Source organism: Sceloporus occidentalis, unplaced genomic scaffold, assembly GCF_023333645.1.
Source record: "Sceloporus occidentalis isolate IW3139 unplaced genomic scaffold, rSceOcc1.0.p SCAF_15, whole genome shotgun sequence".
NCBI classification, from domain to species: domain Eukaryota; kingdom Metazoa; phylum Chordata; class Lepidosauria; order Squamata; family Phrynosomatidae; genus Sceloporus; species Sceloporus occidentalis.
This window is the reverse complement of record NW_028316995.1, coordinates 11524052-11545427: the sequence shown is the minus strand read 5'-3', so window position 1 is coordinate 11545427 and position 21376 is coordinate 11524052.

The window sequence follows — 21376 nt, the reverse complement described above, 5'->3', positions numbered from 1 at the left end:
TCTGCTTCCCCTGGACACATTTCCCTGTTGATCTAATGGTGTGAGTCTCATGCCATGACTGATTTTTTCCTCCTGCTGTCCATCAGTAGGCAACATTGAATGAGACACAAGTCTCCTTCTTCCCTGATAAAGAGTGATGCCTTTTTTTGAAGACGTATGTATCTTACATTGAAGTAATAGGGAGAAGATGTGGTGGGGCAGTCCTAACATTTTAAAGTTTTGGAATTCTAAAAAAAAAAAGGATTTTTTTAAATTATAGAATGCAATGATGCTATCAGAAGCAGCCTTGGAACAATTAATAACCATGGCCTAGAAGGTATGCTTGTAACTATAATTAAGAAGTAGTCCAGAAGTCTAGACTCCTCCATCATTATTCCTGAAATGATTCAATTCCCTCAGAGTCTCTGGTCCATTGTCTGAAATGATAAGTCTAGCACACTTACTCTGCCTTTTTAATATAACTAAATGGGTACCACAAAGTGATAATTTTTGTATTGTCATGTTTGAAATACTTTTGTTTTGTTATTCCAGTGAGAGAACTGTATTAGGTTTAAGCTAAGGGAAACTGAAGCTTTATGATTAGGTGGTGAGAGACATGAGGAAATAATGCAGGCAAGTGCATAACACTAGCATCAGGGAGACTATGCTGCTCGCGAAGCCATTGTTGACTGTCGCTGACATTAATTAATGAAGGCTAATTTAATGGAAGCATTGCAGGGACCTTAAAGAGAGAGTGTACTGCCACTGCCACTAAAAAAATGTATATTAAAGTACCATGTAAGTATTTTAATATGCACTCTTCAAAAACAATAACCCAAAGTAGAAGTTGTAGCCTTATAGCTGTCATCCGTCTCTGTAATCCGATGATTCTTGCCTTCGATTGGCTGACCAAAGAAGCCAATCAGTGGTAGGAAAGTACTTTTTCCATGCATGCTTAAGGGAGATTGAGCACACCCTTGCTACAGTGTTTGACACACGACCACTGGAGCTGAGGCATGCCACGCGCATTGAGATCTCCAGGAAAAGCTAGGTATGGGAAAACGGGGCAAATGCATATGGAGGGATTATGCAGAACCAAGGGGAAGGAAACCACAAAAATTGAAAGGAACCACACATAATATGCATTAACGTACATATAATGGCTCGAGTGTCCTTTCAATCAGGAAAAAATGTCAAGATGATAGAGCCATGTCCATATTGCACATGGTAATTTTGATATGTTCAAATAACATAAGCATTTGCATTTTTAACTATGTATCAGTTTATCTGTATTCTGAGACTGTGCGATTATGTTATCATTGAGAAAAAATATGACGGAAGAAAGATTACAGCAGGAAGAGAGGAATAAGAGGGTATTACATTAATAACTCCCTCTTGACTTCTGCCATGGTTTAAACAAGGGTTTTGTCATTGCGGAAAAAAAATCTGCGATAATATTAATTGTACAGTTTCTACCATGCAGTCTTTCAAATTGCACTCAAGGCAAAAAAATAAAAAGGTGTTGACAAACGGTAAGTGTTTTGGTGACAGCTGCCCCGAAGATTTGCACTACAGATGTTTGATGTCCCAAATTGCAAGAGAAAAATGTTACAGACTAAAGCAGTCCAAGAACAAAGATGCAATTTAATTGTTCACATGTGTGCTTCACCATGGATAGATTTTTGGTTGCTATTTTCACTATTCTTATTCGCTTACATTGGTGCTTATGTATTTTAAGTTCATTCTTCATTTAACTTCTTACTTTAAACTCTTAAGCCATTTATTTGTGAAACCTAAAATGAACCTGCACTGTTTCAAAGAATTGTCAGAGCATAACATAAACCAAGCTTTTGCGTACTGTTAAACTTCTCATATGTTTATTTTTACTGTGCACTTCTAAAGATATCTGTAAAACAGAAAAAAGAAATGTTATAAAAAAGAAAGTGAATCAAGTAGTCTTTGGGGGAAAAGTGCTCTTAGGTAAATATCACACAAAACTCAAGAGAGCATTCTTTTTAAAGTAGTAATATAAATAGCACTGCCCATGACTCCATATTGTCATGAGATTCCTGAGGCTCCATCGGGTAACAAATTATTTGGTTCCTAATACTTCAGTATTTCCATAGTGCTATTGAAAGGTAGAAGACTTCTTAAGCAAAATGTGAATAACGTCACTGCCTGTGAAACTAAAGCGGTACATGTTCCCCCATAAAAAAAATCACTCTACAGTGAAGATGGCAGCTGTGGAGGAGATGGCTGTCTTAGGTCAGGCCTTGGGTAATGCTCAAGGTAAAGTTGTCTCTGGCTACAAAACTGGGTTTGGAGACAGGATGGAGGCTATGCAAAAAAAAAAAGGAAAAGATTCTTTACACTAAGGGCAATAAAGATATAGAATTCACGGCCAAGAAAAGTGGTGCTATCAAATCCAATGAATGCCTTCAAAAAGGGTCTGGATATTTTTTTAAGAAAAGTAGAACATACTGGGTCATAAGTAATAGAATAAACAATAATATTTTAGAGCTTCTTGATCCCAGAAGAAATCTGATTGCCTTTTGGAGACAAGAAGGATTTTTCCCTGTAAGTGGCAAAATTAAAAAAATAGATTAATTGGGGGGGGGTTCCCTTCCCCTTCATTGGCAGGAAGCATAGGTAGAAGGGTTGAACTTGAAAACACCAGAATACATTATGTTTTACTTCGAATATACTAAAAGTTTTTCAAAATTAATGACATTGTTTGCTTTAAGTAAACTGAACTAGGTAAGTGTCTGGAAAAAAATGATTACAAACATTTTGCTTGGCTCTAGTAGTTGTGTTTAATTAGGCCAACCATAGACCATGTTTGTTGATTTGCACCTGTGGATGTAAAATGCAGTGAGTCTTGGAGTATATGGCAGTGACTGCTGCCAAAAAAAGATAAACTTAACTAAGTCACAGTTTTGGCCCTTAAGTTATGAGGACCCTTTAAATACCTCCAATAATATAAATATTTGCTGTATCTTTATTATATTTGGTTTGTTGTGGTAGACATATTCTACATTTTGACCCAGTTAATGGTTTCAAGCTTATTCAGTGATGCACAACTGGGCATTGAGGACCCATTGAAGGCTTCAAACAGGCCAAGAATTCAGTGTATAATTGCCTGAAAAAAATAAGTAAAACAAATGCTACTAAACATATTTCTTGATGCTGGTTTTGTGGAAATTGAATAATAAAAACTTGAAAGTTTTGTGAAAGCACCAGAGTGGAGTAAACTAGGCTGTCTTCGATCTACAGATTCCTATAGCACATACACTAATGGACTAAATGGGGTCCAGGGCTCTCACAGTCCCAGCACGTACCCAACACATCCTTAACTTACAGACCAAGGGCATCCCTGGTGTGAAAATTGCCCCCCAACTTCACTAAGCAATATGACCAACAGTGCCATGTTTGCCCTAAACAGCTTGTGAGTGCCACCTTTGCCCCAAGCAGCTTATCACTGCCATCCTAACCCCCAAACAGCCTGCCTGTGCCATCTTTGCCCCTAGGTTCTCAGTGCCCCCAAGCTGCTTATCTATGTAATTTCTGCTCCAAACAGCTGCTCTGTGCCATCATTGCCCTCAAACAGCTTATCTGTGCCATCATTGCCCGCCAAACAACTTATAAGTGCCTTCTTTGCTCTTTTCCTCCCACTCCAACACACACTCTGGCACACGTATCACAACCTCATGCTGACGAGTCCTGTTAAGGACGAAACAGCTGTCCATGAATGGTGATCTGGCTATTGTACCTCTTTCCCGAGTTTTGTCTAAAGGCTGTCTTGTACAGCGGGCAATTACTTTCAAGGGATCCATGTATAAAGTGGATATAGAGGCAAAGGTGATAATTGTTAACCTTGTTTGCATGCACCTACCCAGAATCCCTTGAGGTTGTGGCAGCACCATGAGATTTCTGAGGGAAAAATGAGCCTTCTTGCTTGTCTGGTGTCTGTAGATGAGTGTTTAATAAAACTTCTACTGGCGCACAAATGTAAACACACTTACACAAATTCTACATGCTAACACACCAAAGTCAGCATGGGTGGTTGCACATTCAAGGCTGATTTCATCGTCCCTAATATGCCCAGTGGGTTATATTCTGCATATCGGACTCCTATACCAGTATTCTCGTTACAGATCCTTACAACATTGTTATGCTTATTTAACGTCTGACCAAAGATATCCAGCTGCTAGCTGCATGCTACACCAACCGGTCTACTCTCCATCGCTAATCGCAAGTGGCCCACTGGGCATTTGTAAGTAAGTAAATATAAGATAAAGAATCAGCATATCAATATATATCAATATGGAGACCCAATACAGAGTATTATATCATAGTACATTGTATTATAGGACTCTTTCCAAAATATTTAATTCCAAGTGTAGCTATGTCATTGTATAGTGGCCTAATTCATGTGTTATAGCTTAAATTGTTAAATTACATTTCAAGTTTTTTAATCCAGAATTAAAGAGAACTATGGGACCCATATCTTCTCATGTAACCCAAAGTTTCCATTTCCTCCATAATCTTGTGATAATCTAATATTAGAAAGTGTCATGGCGTATAGGGGGATCCACTATTTTCAACTTTCTGGCTATCATCAATCATCATCGTTGCTAATAATGTGTGTATTGTTAACTTCTTCAAGGGGGAAGAGATATGTTCCTCAAAAAAAGACCATCATATATGTATCATGTCTATCCTTTGACCACATCATCCCAAGCATTGGGAGGTTTCACCTGGGAACATTGCTGCCATACGAGAGGGTGTTACTAGTCACAATCATTTTTTGTAGCTTGAAGTGTTACAATGTGACCCACATCATATATTCCTACACTTCATACCACTGCTGCTGGGTGACCTCGTGGTTTAGATCTTTCTCCCAGGTTTTCATATAGAGAAGGTGCTTATTGGGGAGTTGGCCTATGAGTACTAAGTAGCATATTGAGATTTTTTATTAGCTGCCAATACCCTCTCACATTTGTCTGTAATCGAAAAATGGTATATATTTTTCCCCTATCAAAGCATCGTTGATTCAATAATAAGAATTATTTATCGAATTCCCTATTTGGGAGCCCCCATCTAGAGTGGAGATCTCAGGGCCTTCTTCTCAAAAAGTTGTCCTATGTTTTGTATACCACAAGCCCTCCAACCCTGAAGGGAGAGTCCAGAAATCAGTGAAGATATTGGACAAGACCCAGAAAGCAGTATGGATGTTGTTTTTTCTTTAGGATTTCATCCCTGATGCCAAATTTGTAGTAATGGGGACTAAAAGGCCTTGAGGTCTCTCTGACTTCCGAACCCACATAATCTGTAATACTCACAGAGATTTGATATACGAGTTCTCCTGGTCCACTCAGGGTACCACTCCACTAGTCCCCTCATTCACATGTAGGGGAGTGGCCTGAGCAAGAGTATTTGCCCTATAATATGCTCCTACGTCCAGAAGGTCATTATTTATTTTCAGTATATGTTTACAAAAGTTAATTGAAACAGAGCTAATGCAGAAACCAATCAAAACTAGGCTATAAACAATGGTCAACAACTGGTTATTATTAGTGACCATGTTCATGTGCAGCTTTCAGATTTAGATCTGCAAGAACAGATCATTAAAGCATTAGATTATATTACTGCAACATATTATGGAACAATTTTTTGCTAGGGTAAAATTTGTTTACTGCAGATACAATGTTCTGTGAGTTGCAGTTTTGTTTAGCTTATTTTCAATAATCAACAGACAAAAGTTGCCCATCTGGATAATTTACAGAAAAAGAGACTTTGAAATGATCTCCTGGGATCACTTAAATTGTTTTTAAAAGGTTTCAACATTAGAAAAGCAGGAATGCACATATTTTTGGCATTTTATGTGTTACCATGAACTTACAAACTTTGGAGCTACAGAAATTCCTCCTCCGTATGTTTCTCATTTGCATTGCATGTACTTCTTGTTAATGTTAAGGTATTCACTGTGCTAGAACCATCCATTGTGTTTCATTTATGTAAGTGAAAGCAAGTGTCCTTGCTGAATTATTTCATTCTTTATGACAATATTCTTTCAGCTATTCTCAGCTTTGCATATAATCAAAAAATAAGAGATTAAATAGAAAAGGGAAAGAAATGTGTCTTGTTTTCTAATGCAATGTCTTCAAAGATTTACCCTGGCTTAAAAGTACACAAAGTGCCTCGCAAAAAAATAACCGTTAGAAGTCCTAAAATCAAGAATTTTTGCATAAAGGTTACAAATTAACCTTAAAGAGTTTACACATTAATCAGTCCACAGTTATACAAATGTTTATAAATGGAGATGATTTAGTACTGTGTCTTCTCTCCCTAGAAGTGGGCGCCCAGCCAAGATAACTCCAGGGCCCAATGCAGAATGCTCAATGAGGAAAAAAAGAACACTAGAGTAACAGCTAAAGCCTTGAAGGAATCATTAGAATTGGTTAACATCTCTATTCATGAGTCTACAATACGTGAAACATTGAACAGGCATTGCATCCACGGCAGGACGCCATGGAGAAAGTGCCTGAAATTTGCCAAAGAGTACCTTGACACTCCACAGCGCTACTGGGAAAATGTTTTGTGGACTGATGAAACTAAGGTTTAACGGGTTGTGAAGTAGTATGGTAGAGGGAGCATCATGATTTGGGGCTGCTTTGCTGCCTCAGGGCCTGGACAGCTTCCCATCATCGAGGGGACAATGAATTCCCAGATTTATCAAGGTATTATACAGAATAATGTCAGGGTGGCTGTCTGTCGCTTTAAGTTCAGTAGAACACAGCAGGAAAACTACCCTAAACATCAAAGTAAATCTACTGCAGAATGGCTTAAAAAAAGAAAATCTGCCCTTTGGAGCGGCCTAGTCAGAGCCCAGACCTTAACCCATAAGTGATGCTGTTGAATGACCTCAAGAGAGCCGTTTACACCAGACATCCTAGAAATATGGCTGAGCTTAAGCAGTTCTGTAAGGAAGAATGGTGTAACATTCCTCTTGATTGTTGTGCAGGTCTGATCCGCAGCTACCAGAAACGCTTGTTTGAGGTTATTGGAGTTATTAAATCCAAGGGTTCACTTATTTTTTATACCAGCACTGTGAAAGTTTAATGCACATATACATTTTAGATAACATTTGGTAAGCAAGACCCTTTATACAATTATGTTTATTGAATTTGTACAACTGTATCAGTCTGATCTTCCTTAGAAATGAAAAGGTTCTTAAAGAAAATGTCTTAGCAGTATATGATACATAGGTATGTTACGTTAGCTACAGAAGAAACATCAGGAGCACTCCAGTACTCCATAGTGCTCCACACTCACCCAATCTGCTGCTCCAGTAGCAGATTGGTTGTAGTGTGTGATCACAGCTTGATATGCCCCAGTGCCTGCTGGGTGAGCATAAAAAAAAACATAAGGGTTGCAAGTGTTCAGCCGGCAGCAGCAATGATATCATTCATCAAGAGAATACGGCCAATAAACCAGACTCTTTAAATACAGGAGTATGCCATGTTATGAAATAAAGCTGAACTGTATTTTTCAACATTGATCAATTTATGCGGATTTGTGAATGTATGATTCTACATATTCACTTCTACTGTGGCTGCCTTGTCACACACAGTGTGGCCCTGAGCTATATTGTCATGGCTCAAGTGTATAAAAGAATCATGCGGCTCATGGCAGCTCATGGGACAGGTTCCCACCTCCTGATGTGTCCGTATGTATTAATGTATATTTGTTATCGATGTGTTAACTGTCCCGTTTAAATTGTACAGGACTGTGTAATTTGTTGGCACTTAGTACATAAAAGGTAAATATAATAATAATAATAATCATAATAATAATATACTATCACATAGAACCAAGAAAGACTAGGTGAACAGTGTGCTGCCTACTACTGGTGAGTACTGTGAGATGAACCCAGAAAAACTTCAGTCTGCTTATGTCTTCTGAGTCTGGATCCACAATGAAATATTACTACTTCTATTACTACTTCTATTACTATTATTATTATTATTATTATTATTATTATTATTATTATGGGATATGTACCATCCTCCAACAGAAGACACATTTTCTTGGTATACATACATCAACTTACTGTTTCAATTATATATATATATATATATTATATATATATATATATATATATGTTTATATATGTTTATATATGTATATATATATATATATATGTATATATATATGTATATATATATATATATATATATATATATATGTGTATATATATATATATATATATATATATATGTTGTTATCAATGTATATTTGCATTTTAATGTATATTTGTATATTTGCAATAGAACTATAATAATAGATAGTGTTGCCCCAAATCATAGTTTTTAGCTTTCGTGCCAGTGATACACTCCTTTGTAGATTTTCTTTTGTAGTTCCTTTGTAGATTTTCTATATATAATAACAAGAAAAAGTAACGGCTTGGTCCTCAAAATCTTATCTATTTTTATTTATTTTTCTATGTTGGCCCAACAAAAAGTACCATCTTCAACCAAAGACTCTCTCTGCTTTTGGGTAGATACAGGTATATCCATTTTGCATTGATTGCAATGAAACAATGAGATAAAAATAAAAATATATTGACCCAGATTCATTAACATGTATTACTGGTTTCTTTATAGCAGTTTTTATTGCAATAGATGTAAAGATTGTTGCAATAACATGTTATATATTTATCTATTGCATTTAATCCAGTTCATTGTTGTGTTGAAGAGTGCTTTGCATGAACATAATTGGTACTGAGATGAATGCAATCAGATATTTCATTGCCTCTTTGTCTGTAATCTCAAATTTCCCTTTTTTTTAATCCTAAAATCTTTGAGTACTATCATTGCCACTAAAGTTTTAAATACGTGATAAATTCTATTGTTTAAATTCTTCTTTATTGCTCTATGAAATTGTTATAAATGATCTTGAACCTCTTGGTTTGACCACTTCCTTCAAAAGTATTACACTAATTAATTTCAATTAAATATATGTAAAAGACGATATATTTTGAAAAATGCATATCCCTTGCCATTTATTAATCTATTGAAAAGTGTAAACCTTGGAACATTTAGCACAGAAAATATTCATTTTTGGTAATTTCTCAAGGGGGTAATTTATTAAATGAAAAGCTTTTAGCATCAGCTAAAAGCAGCCCGGTAAATCACGAACGTCATGAAACTGCTTCATCACTTCATTAATTTAAAACATTATTATATGCGTAACTGACATAATTTTGAACAATGTTACATGGTTAATTTATTAATGTAGAAAAGCAGAAATGACACCATGAATTGATTTATATTTATAATTGTATAATTTTAAGACTTTCTATGTGACTTTCAGCAACAGGACTAATGATTCAATGTCCTACTGGTAATTTTATGGAAAAGGTTTCTCCCCTGCTAATGGTTTACTGATAGTAACTCCTTCAGGTCACCTCGTTTTAAAATACATTTATAAGGATACAGAATGATGTCCATTTTAAATACCTTGTATATGTCATTTCTTTCTGTCCTGTCTTCTTATGAATTCAATATATACTTGAACGTATTGCTGAATGCATTACAAGGCCATCTTGTGAAGATGAGGGAGTCCTCCCTGTTTGATGATAGCATCCTTACACATCAATGGAGCCAAGAACATGATTAAGATCCTTCATTTGCATTTCACGCATACTCTTGCAGTTGTGGAACATCACTTATGCAGCCACATATAACATATATACACAATGGGCAAATGCAACATATATATATCTATTTTTCCCACCTTCACCTCAAAGGACAGTACTGCCCTTCATTTTGTAAATATAAAAGTTGTAACACCTAATGCAGTTCTTGCATCTGCCTTATAGTCTGAGATATGAAAAAATGTGCTCTGTGAACTGTTCTCCTTGCTTCCTCCTAGTCTGTGTTGAATGTCTTCCTAGACCACTACATATTGGCCACCAGATCCCTCAGTAATATGGAGAATTTGACTGATTTTATAGATGTTGAAAAGAACAGGGAAGGGACCAACTTTGCTAGCTGTATTAAAATGTGTATTCATACATTTAATGCAACAAGTCAATGGTTGAATAATTAAACTGTTATCGCGAAGTAGGCACTTATATGTTGTTGACTGAAAAAGACTGAAAAAGATTCTTAAACATTGCTTTTATGTGAGTAAAATTTCAGAGGAAGAATAAAAATACAGAACTGCTCGTTCCCATTGCACAGCATTATGGAATATAAAAAATATGCTATATAAAAAAATAAATAATAATAATTTTGTTCCAATAAACTTTCTTGGAGGGTGCCATTTTTGTTGGGATATTTTGGTGACCCTGCTGGAACACCACGCTGAGCAGATTATTAATGGCAAGTCCATTCCTCACCAGTCTTTGGTTTGGGCGATGAAGGCTGAGCTATTTTATTGTTTGCCAAAACACATTATGAAAAGGAAGAGATGGCTGGCACCTTCTGGTCCAGGAGCAGGTACCGTTAAATAGCTCCCCAGTCCTTTGCCCCCCAGTAACGAACATACACACATACATACTACCACACTACAGCACACACTCACTATAACACATACATACACACACACAGGGTCGGACTGGCAATCATGAGGTGGCCCTGGAACTCTAAATCCAGCAGATTTATGCTCAAATAGTGTTCGGCTGGGGATATCCAGTTCGGATAAGCGGCAGATTGCTTGAGTATGAGCTGCAATGGCCAGGGGCCCACCGGGGCAGATGACCATTTACTAAAACATAAACACAAGCTCTCACATATACTTATACACACTAAAACACACATGGACATGCAGCCTAGCAATGTCAGCAATATATATAGATTATTGAATGAAAAATAAAAGAAAAAGTGATACAGTAATAGAGAGTAATCAAAAATAGGAGTAGATAATGAACACAAATGTACTTAGAAATTGAGCATTCTTTTCCAAAATTCATGAAAGGAATTTTGGATTGGGAAGGAAAGCAAACCATACCTTATTTAAGGATTAGACAGGAATTTAACATATGACGAGGAACGACAGGTACAGAAGAATGGACTGTGTTAAAGCTTACATGGATTAATGGTAAGGTCATTCCACCAAACATGGGCAAACACCTTTAGTTAAACATACCTTCCAAGATAGATCCTTATCAGGCCTATGTATCCTTCATCTAAACACAATATATGTTAGCGGAAGACTCATGGGGATTAGGAGGTGGTAGCTGAACTGCAGTTTGAGTTTGGCTAATAGCACTGAAAGCCAAAAAACATTAAGATCAGACCCAACCATCATTTTAGGATTTAAAATGCATCAGATATAAGAGGCTTCTTTTTTCTATTCATTTGTAATTCCTTGCAGTTGACATACATTTAAGGTGGCCAGTGAGTTTAAATAACTTTCCTCAGACACATCTATGTATCTACTCATGATATACTAAGAGGAGAGTACATTTTCATGTGAAATTTATATCATACATTATTTAAAAAAAACCTTTGGAAGAAACATAGAAACCAAGCACATTAATTATACTATACAATGATTTGGTAAGACATTCTTACAAATCATAAAGCACTACACTGAGTAGTACTGTTGTATGCACCTGTATTTAAAGGAAAAGTATAGTCCACAAAATTCCATTTTTATTTACCGGTATTAATGCATATTGGAGTCCAGCTTGCATGGCCTTCAATGTATCTTACAACATGTGTCTACAGAAGGAGCTTCTTACTGGATGATCATACTCCATAGTTGTGGGGGCTCCAGAGCCTTTTTCTGTGCAGAAACCTGTGTTTTATATCTACAGTAGTTGTCAGGTTTATCTTGACTGTATAAATAACTTCAATGGAAACTGATCAGAGAAGAATTTAACAATATGAGTTAAAATTATTATAGAAATTCTATAATTGCATTTTTTGTGCAGGCAAAGTTATTTTGTTAGATAAAAAATCTACAAACGAGTTCTTCTATATTGTAGTACTTCGGTCACATCCCTATAGCAAGCAATATATTAGTATAAAAATCATTGTTATCCATTGGCAGTCTTGGGGTCTTATGTGACACTCCATGGTTTTTGCAGATTCCCAGCCTATCCCCTTTGATCCATGGGTTATAATTATATACATTTTGTAATAATGATTTCCAGATCCCAAGCCTATGTTTTCTATTTGTATGTAACCATAGAAATTCTACTAATTATCTGACACTGGCATACACAGAGGCTTGGATTCCTATTAAAATGCATTGTAGTGCACTCCCTTATAAACAAACATTCTCAAAAGGTCCCACTCTCAATCTGGGATATATCTACCTTTTTGTGACAAGGTGTTCAAACTTCCCATACTGCATTCAATTTTACACATCTTTTACATTATAGATACAATCTAGAGGGGAGTCCTCTTGAAATGCTTGCTCTGGGTCCTTTGATTATGTGCCTGTTAATTGCGTGTCTTTACCAAGAAGATCTTAAGTACACTTAAAAGTTTGAGATAAGCTATGTACTTCTTAGACAGGATAGAACAGGTAGCTTGTGATATCTGAACACTGTCAGAAGACTTATAATCTTTAGAATTCCCTAATTGCAATCCACTTACTGCATGCTTGAATGCACAGAAACTCTGTCCCTGCACTACTGAAAAGTTTACATCTTGATTTCTTAAGAGAAAAACAAAGTGCTGAATTGCAAGATATGTTGCAGTTATAATTACGACTAATAATTACAAAGAATAGAACCAGGGATACACTGTCCATCATACCAATAATTCTGATTGATAGTCTACAATGAATAAAAATGTGGTCCAACTGTGCTTGATCAGAAATTATTATGGAATTACTCTGGGAACCCAGCAAGTGTGTAACTTCCCCCTTTCCTAACTTTCATAGCCAACTAGTAGGAAAAGAATAATTTCATGTAGTATCAGAACTATAGTATTTTACCTATACATATTATCATGAAAAAAGAGGCATGGCTACTCTCTTACACCTGTACATAGTGCCATTTAATACCAGATATAACAAACTAAAAGGGTATATTTTTTTACCAGAACATCCTAGTTTATAACTAGATAATGTAGACTTATTCATGTAGATGTGGAAGAATACTACAAAGGGAAGCAAGCTAAGAATATGAATTAATCTGACCTGCACATTGCAAAGGTTCAGTTTTCTTTCTTCAATGGTACCTTGAAGGCCATACAGTGTTTGATGACCAGGTCTCTTTAAAGAGTATGACAACGTGAATGAACCTAAAATCACGTGATAATGTGATAAAGTGAAGAAACTATATATTCAATGAATGAATGAATGAAAAAAGACACTCTTCCTCAGGGTGTAGAAATATAGACGAAATATAGACTTACCGATTGATCATACTTCTCCTGAGGAAGCCAACTTGGCGAAACACGTCGAAGGATCAAATTGGACTATTTTATATTCAACTTTTGGTGGACTTTCTACCCATACACCTGCATATGCACTTTCGTGCATGGACTAACTGTGAGTGCATTTTTACCGGTGAATTTGTTTTTTACCTAAAGATATTACTACTTTACTCCACTCTGATGGGTCTGAATCATCTATTCCACTTGTGAGTGCAACACATCATTTCCACTCAAAATTGATCAAACACTCTGCACTATATTGTATTGTTTTTTTCCCCTTATATGTACCTGCGCCCCATATATTTGGTTCCTCTTTAAAGAGTAATTGCTCTGGCAAAATTCCTCTGAATAATATTGTAAATAACACATAGTAAATTCTCATAGTACATTCAGTTTATTGTCATAGAATTGTTGATCTTTATCATAATATTTTGAGGGGGGGGGAAACCAATACACAAAGCACATTAAACTTTTGAAGGGAAAATGCAATTCATTCATAGATTATGAATTTAACTTTAAACCTCTTAACAGCTGCAATTGATTAACTATAATCATTGCCAAGTAATAACAAAACAACTCTAAATAAAATTACAGTAACTGTATATTATCCATTATTGCTATAACTCATTCTGAACAGATTTCACTTCTGTACTTACTATATAGCAACAAGTGTCCTACTGTTTAATTCCTGATTATGATACAAATAATTTCATAATCTGATCTGAGTGGAATGATTGGATCATGCCTTTAGCATTAATTGATAGGGAATGCATTAATTGGCACCAGATCTGTTGTTAACTTTCACTCACACCATGCTCAGCCAGCCAGTGGAAGCATCAATGAAAGATTAGTCCAGCACTGCCACCACCCATGCTATACATCATTTTTCCATCATGATCAGCTCACATTCTGGAAGATGTAGTCCACAGATGTGACAGGTTAAGCACTCTGGGAGTTGTAGTCTACAGACCTCACATTTTGCCTGTCCTTGGTTTTCAGCAAGCATGTGGTCCAGAAGTGACGAAATAAAGTTATTCCCTGTAATTTACGGCATTCTTTTCTCAAGATCATTGCTATCCCCTTTTATGTGAACCTGTGACATGTAGAGTTAACAGCATCACACTAAATTAATAGGGACTGTTTATTATAACTGCAATCTGAGAGGTAAACAGTATGGCTCATAAGTAGTTTGCTGAAATGTAATTGCATTACACCACTTTGTACCACTTTATAACATGAGCCTGAGCATTACATATGTTTATTTGTATTTATATACTGCCAATAATGTACTTAGCGCTTTAAACTGACAATGAAAAATAGATTGAGTGCAAATAAGTGCAAAAGTATAAACAGAGGATGAAGGTCCTTGCTTAGAAATTTTACCTACTAAATTTACTTAATACATTTCTAACATAGATGTATAGGAAACTGAATGTGCACATGTATACATAAATATTCTTATGTAATGCATACAAGACAATGTTAAAAGGATACAGCAGCAATTCTTGTTTAATAATAATAATAATAATAATTGTATTTATGTATCGTCAAAATAGTACATTCTTTTAAAATTTCAATGCCTGTAATTATGCTATAATCTTGAAAAAAAACTTTTCTGCATATTTGGCTCAGCTTGCATGAAATGAAAAAATTACTTTTTGGTGTTATGCAGAAATATAAGCAAACATGGTATTCCATAGTGTTCATTCCGATGCATCAAAGACACCTATTCCTGAGAAATAGGAGTTAATATATATCATTGAGATCAATTGTGACACAATTAGGCCTGGCAGTTCATGCATTTGTTGTACCAAGCCAGAAAAGTGATTTCATATTTAGTCCACTATTCCCAAACAACCTATTAAAAAAAGTTGCAAATGTATGTAATTTAGGTAACTTTGTTGCAATACGAATCTCTGCCTCTCAGTGGCATGGCATTACCTGCAATGCACAGAAAAAGTCACATTTTAAGCATAAACACTCTCTTTTAAGAAAAGTTTATATTGCCAAAATGTCATTAAATCTGTTATAAACAGCGTACATAATATAAAATACAAAAGCAAAAAGACAAAAAGGACCTAGAAATAGTATCACAATGTGTTAGATGACAGTAAGGCTAAGAAGATAGTTTTGCATCCCTGTTGCTGTGAATCACAGTAAAGGCTGGCTGAGCATAATGAGGGTTAGTTTACAGGAGTTTTAGAGACAAAGTACCCTGAATTAAAAGTGCAATGTATTGTGGCAGTAGCAAAACTAATTAACCAGTACTTTATGAAGGGGAGATCTCTTAGAAAAAGGGAGTACCTGTTTTGCCCTGGCATACAACACAAATCATATATTATGTATTTATGGTGTATTTATACTGACAGCACATGGAGCATTAGAATGTTGGAGATAACTGTGATTAGCTACGCATATATTAGCACTCAAATTAATGCAGTGATATTGACACCATACCCACTGTTGTACACCCACAATTATATACAGAAACAATATGCATACGGTTAAATTTTAGTACATTGATCAGTTGATATTTTAATACAATATCAGATTCCAAAAGTTTCTTTATTTTGCTATAGATACTGTGACTTAATTTTAGTATTTTTCTTGGATGCCATTGGCAGATGATAAAGACATACTCGTCTAATATAAAGTGGTGTAGAGTGCGATAAGTGATGTGATAAAGGAAAGATGGTAGCCCACACTTTATCTTGTGTCAGAATGGCAGTGAATTCACACTAGGACACATGTCATGTATTAATCATCCCTCCTCTTGCAGTGTCTTCAATTGAAGGTGCTGATCAATTAACAGCCTCCAGAGAGGTGTGAGCGGCTCCCCGCACGGGATTGGTTGACCGTGACCCCACCCCCCTTCCTAGGGCAGTGGGTGCTAGAGTAAAGTCAGCTTCCACTTTCCACCTCAGGGCTGTGTGCAGGGGCTGCAGCTGCTACCTGAGAGATGCAATCACACTAATCCCCCATTCTCACAGGCACCTAATCCCATTAGAGCACCTGAAATAATAGCTTTAGCGACAAATGTCCTCTTGTTTCGACAATGGTGCCTGCTGTGCTAAGTGACGATTGCTAATAATGCCTTTGATGGCTGGTTATTGCATAAGGATGGCAACTCGGTCCTTACACCCTAAGTCATTCACAGAGGCCAAATTGTTACCTTTTCTGTAGTGCACAAGGGTGATCTGTAAATAACTGCAAAATAGTTACAACAGGTATAGGCCACTGAGGCAATGCGGTTGTTAATAGACTACAGCTCCCAATATCCACAACACCAATTCACTGTGTCACATTTAGGTATAGAAAATAAATCTCTTCCATTATGCTCCAGCAGTCTTTTGCATGGACAAGCATCAAGAAAGTTGCAGTCCACCAAAGCCGACTTTTCCTTGTGTGGATCAATGTCACTTTCAGTTCTTCCACTCTCAACTACCTGAACAACTTAGGACAACCATAGATGGAATGGCATCAATCAAAACTGTATTATTATTATTATTATTATTATTCAATTTAAGAAAACTTTTTAATTATGTGTACTAATAATTATGCAATTCGATAGAGAGAAAGCGAAACAGATACACATTCAAGTTTGTACATAAAGTAACATTTTGTAACGTCTTCTCAGGCTTATTAATACAAACCTTTAAAGAAATGATCACAACAGGAATACAAATATTTAAATATGTAGGAAAGAAATTTAATATTAAAACTAACATATAATTAAAAAATGAAAAAAAACTTGTTTCATTCATAAATACACATATTTAATTAACTATATGCATGCCTGCGATCGATATTTAGAGCAGTTGCACAATAATAGAACTGATAAAAAGGTTGATACCTTCCTGAGATTCGAAGTTCTTAGTACAGGGGTTTCCTTAGGGCCGCTCAATGGACCATCTCAAGAAGACAGAGGTGTCTGCAGGGTTCGCAGGATAAACCAGCAACAGGCGAGCAGAGAACCGTGTCTGCTGGAAGTAGGGCAATAGCAGAGTGTGTGAGAAACAGGGAAAGGGGTAAACATGGGCAGGGAAAGCAGCAGAAGGCAGGGGTCAAAAAACTGGTTAAAACATAAACTAGAACACAAGGATCTGAAGAAGAATTCTAATTAACATAGAACCGTCCTGATGAAAGTAGAACTAACATTTAGATAGTTTACCTCCTGCAGTAAGCAAACAGCATCATTGATCAGGCTATGCCTAACCATTTTTCACTTTCTTGTTTTCGAGGGGCCACGGTAGATGCTTCAGGCCTTAACATTAAAGTAAATAAATAGATACATAAATAAATAAAGAGGACTGAAATATACCATATTGCTTGTCTACATGACATGTACAATCATTCCCTATGAGGGTTTCCCTATGAGTATATCACCTTTAAAAAGTTATTTTTAATTTTGACTGTTAGCTTTAGAGGGTAAACATTAGAAAAAAATGAGAACTGCTATTTAAAGAGTTTATTAAAAATATAATTGTATTATTGTTTATTTGTTCAATGCATTCAAATAATTATTTAACTTAATTTTGTGTGTATAACAAAAATTTTATGTAATTGTAATTGTAACAAAAAACACAAAACACAGGGCAATCTTCCTATAACATATATGAAAAATGCACAGAGAAACTTTTTTATTAAAACTCCAAAATTAACATTTTTTTTGTATTTCAATATAATTTGATTGTTTTTATTTTCTATGATGTAAGGTATTACTATTCGGCGATTTAACTACAACGGTAAGTTTTGTATATATGAAAATAAACTACAGTTTTTAAGTATTTATGAAAAAAATATATCTAGATTTATTTAACCAAATAATTTGAAACTATGTCATTTTTTGTACCAAAACCTAATGAGTCAGACTGCCAAATGTCTTATCTTTTTAAGATGCAGTCATGCGATGCCTTTCATGACAGATGGAAAACAGGACCCTAATTACCCATATGGCGTTTTATGGGTTAACAATTTCTTCTTAGAATGTTACCCGTACCGTTAGAAACACGCTAATACAAAAGGTTATCAAATCATGTTACTGCGGTATTCAAAATATACAATTTAAATATATAACAGTAAAGTTTAGATAAATAATAGGGCATTTTAATTTTATTTCCCTTATCTGTTCTTCTTTCAAAAAACTTTTCTTTAGAACGTTAAGTGAATGTTACGTTTTTAAAACATTTTTTTATTTTTTTTCTATAAGTGGCAATTTTTTTCTGCAATGTTTTTTTCTGTATATTTATTTCTCTTCAGTTGTAAAGTTGCCAGTTGACATTGGTAATACACATATTAAACAAAGCAAATATAATATACTATGTATTGTGCCGTCTTATAAATACATTGCTTGTCATACAGGTTACTTAATATTTTTTTTGTTCTATTTTCTGCGAATTAAAAAAATAATAAAAGTTGTTTTTGAGGTTGCGATGGGTCTATTAAAGATATGATAAATTCGCGTGTAGTCCACTGTAGTCCGCAAAAGGTCCACAAGGCGGCGCAAAAGATCAACTAAAATTAAGCTCCTTTTGGATTTAGTTCCTCCAGCCTGGATTGTTTTTTTATCTTGCAAACATAAAACTCTCCTTTCATGTGTCTTTATAGTATTATGTGTAAATTTAATACATAACTAATGTTCTAAAAGCAATGAGGCCTGTAAACAATTTGCATAAAGCAAATCACATTCTACGGTTCAGGCAAATTGAATTTATAACCAAGTGAGGATAAATAACATATATCTTCTACCTTTCTTAATTAAAGTTTTGCCATACATGTTTTTTCAACAAGCTCTGTATTATGGCTATGGGAAGAGTACAGTGCATATGATATAACACCTCATTACTTGCTGGAATACTTTATATTGTGCAAAAGAAAATTGTTTTTTTGTTGTTTTTTTTTAAAATGTAAGTTTCTCAAGTTTTAACACATTATCTAAACGTTATCGTGGATTTTCCACCTATTCAAATAAATGATTAATGACAAAGGAGGGATTGATACAATAAAAAATATTATAGTTTTCATTTCGTGATCTGAAAAATCTTGAGACAATAATACGTTGTAAAATAAACCTTCTTTATATTATGTATATTTTATTTATATTTCCTGAAATATTATTATTATTACTTATACGATTTTCGAAAAAAATTACCATAGAATATATTTATTAAATATACAGAAGCTAGTGTACGTGATGATTCAAACATATATATATTATAAAGTTTCCTGCGTTTGTAATATGTATGTAATAACAAGATGAAACAAAACTTTTAATTAATGTCAGAGTGCATGTTTTTAAAATATATTGTGTTATTATACATATGTGTTTTAATGGCACGGGATGCTAAATATACAATAACATTTTATTTTTTTCTCTAAAATTAGAGAAGTTAAAATTCGTTTAAGACTACGATCAACCCGGTTTAAAGAATGATCCGGCTTAGATCAAGTGGCTGAATGCGTCTAGTAATTTAACTGTTTAGTGTGTGGTTGCTGGGTACCCCAGGCTGACCTCTATCTGACTCCTGAACTGGACCAGGCGTCCTTTGTCTCCTGAAGAAGAATCCAGTAAACAAACCCCCCAACTCACTCCAGCCCTGCACATAAGGGCTCTTAATTCACTTCTAATCCTGCACTGAACTCCCTCTCGTCTGCCTCCCTTTTTCCGGCCGCTGTTCTCTTGCAGTGTCGCTAAAAGCCAGCTTCATCTGTATTTGCAATCTTTCTTTTCTCCTGCTCCTCAGTAGAGCCTCTTGGGTTCCTTCTCTCCTATCAGTTCCCATCCTTATCAGCTGCATTCCAGCATTATCTCTCTATTACATTTACATATCTCCTGTTTAACTCTTTTTTCCCCTTTTTTCCCCCTCTCTTCCTCTTTCTACTTAGCCTTTTTTTTATTATTCTGAATTCTCACGGACATTATTGAGATTAATTATTCTCACTGTGCGCAAAACTAATGGAACTTTATCCATATCAAGTAATTTGAAACTGTTTCAATAACTAATGATTGATACATGATCTACTGTTGACTTCAGACATGTTTCAATTTGTACATTCTATATAATGTGGTATTGTTAACAGTTTCCTTGGTTAGGGGTCATCTCATGTAATACTGTTCTTTCCAAGAAACAATAGTATGGTTATTTATATGACATTACAATATATATATATATATATATATATATATATATATATATATATATATATATATATATATATATATATTACAGTTTAAAAATAAAAATGTAATGTTTGACTTACAGAGAAAAGTTGAAAAGTTTTGGAAATAAATATATACTATTTAATAATGTATGATGCCTAGATGCAATTTGTTGAGTATTAAAAGGCAGAATGTTGCAAACATGCAATTAAGCACAGATATGGATAGCTGAGTTTGTGTGTTTACCTTCCAATCCCAGTACATGATTAATTACTGCTTAGTCTTTTTATGGTCAGCATATTACCCCAGTTAGAGGCTTCAATGTGAGCTCCTCTAGCTAACTCCACCACTAAACTGTTTGCCAACTGTAAAAGCCTTATCCAGGATTAGGTTTGGACAAACTATTAGTGCTCCTGTTGTTACTAAACAATTGTGTGGCGATCCAAACACAGGCCCAGTACAAGGAACCTAACGTGTTTTGGACCCATGGTATTTTAGTATGATGTTCCAGGATATCCCTGCTACTCATACAAAAGCAAAAAAAGTAGTTGTTGTTACAACTTTTCATTGTTAATTGTGATCACTCAGGTTACTTTTAGATCTGGGCATTTAGATTATTATATACAGCATTGCCTACTCCTCTGGAACTCAAATGATTAATCAGTGTAACGGTACTAAAGATTAAGTTGGGGTAGTATTAAGAATGATTAAAAGTCTTACCAGTTCCAGCTCAGGTTGATTCCATGTGCTCCCTGGGTAGATTGGTTCCCTTTGTTGAATAATGTGACATGCAGTGACCCATCAGAAAGGTGGCACATGGTGGCACATGTTCTTCTGG